Genomic DNA, 507 nt, shown 5'->3' on the forward strand with positions numbered 1-507 from the left:
AGTCTCTGCCTGCTGAGGGTAGGTAGATAATCTCTTCAGTCTGCAGCTATTTACAAGAATGAGCAAGAAAGATGATTGAGAAACAAAACTAGGCAAGGATCTAGTGATTTGTGGTGACTGGTAGTTCTTCTACTGGTTACTCAGAACAGGACTGGTACAATTTAAGAAAAGCCATGTGAGGTTGGTCATAGCACTATAAGTAACGTTGAGAATCTGGAAACTCTTCAGTCAGAGCAAAGAAATAGGTGATGACTGCCTTGACTTGTTTTACTTCAACATACAGAGGAAGCTTGCCATGAAGAGACTTACATGATCTAATTTTTCTTTCCTTGGACAAAGGGTACATGAATAATTCCATGTACTGAAGGATTTAAATACTATGAATGACTTACATGAGAGTTTGGGCAGTTCAGGGCCTTTTCTCAAAGGCACTGTAAGTTGGCCAGAGTTACTTCTATGTAGTGGAGAACTCTCAGGTCATTGCAGGCTGATGAGGCCAGAAGATTT

This window comes from Mesitornis unicolor, unplaced genomic scaffold (genome assembly GCF_000695765.1).
Source record: "Mesitornis unicolor isolate BGI_N332 unplaced genomic scaffold, ASM69576v1 scaffold21024, whole genome shotgun sequence".
Lineage (NCBI taxonomy): Eukaryota > Metazoa > Chordata > Aves > Mesitornithiformes > Mesitornithidae > Mesitornis > Mesitornis unicolor.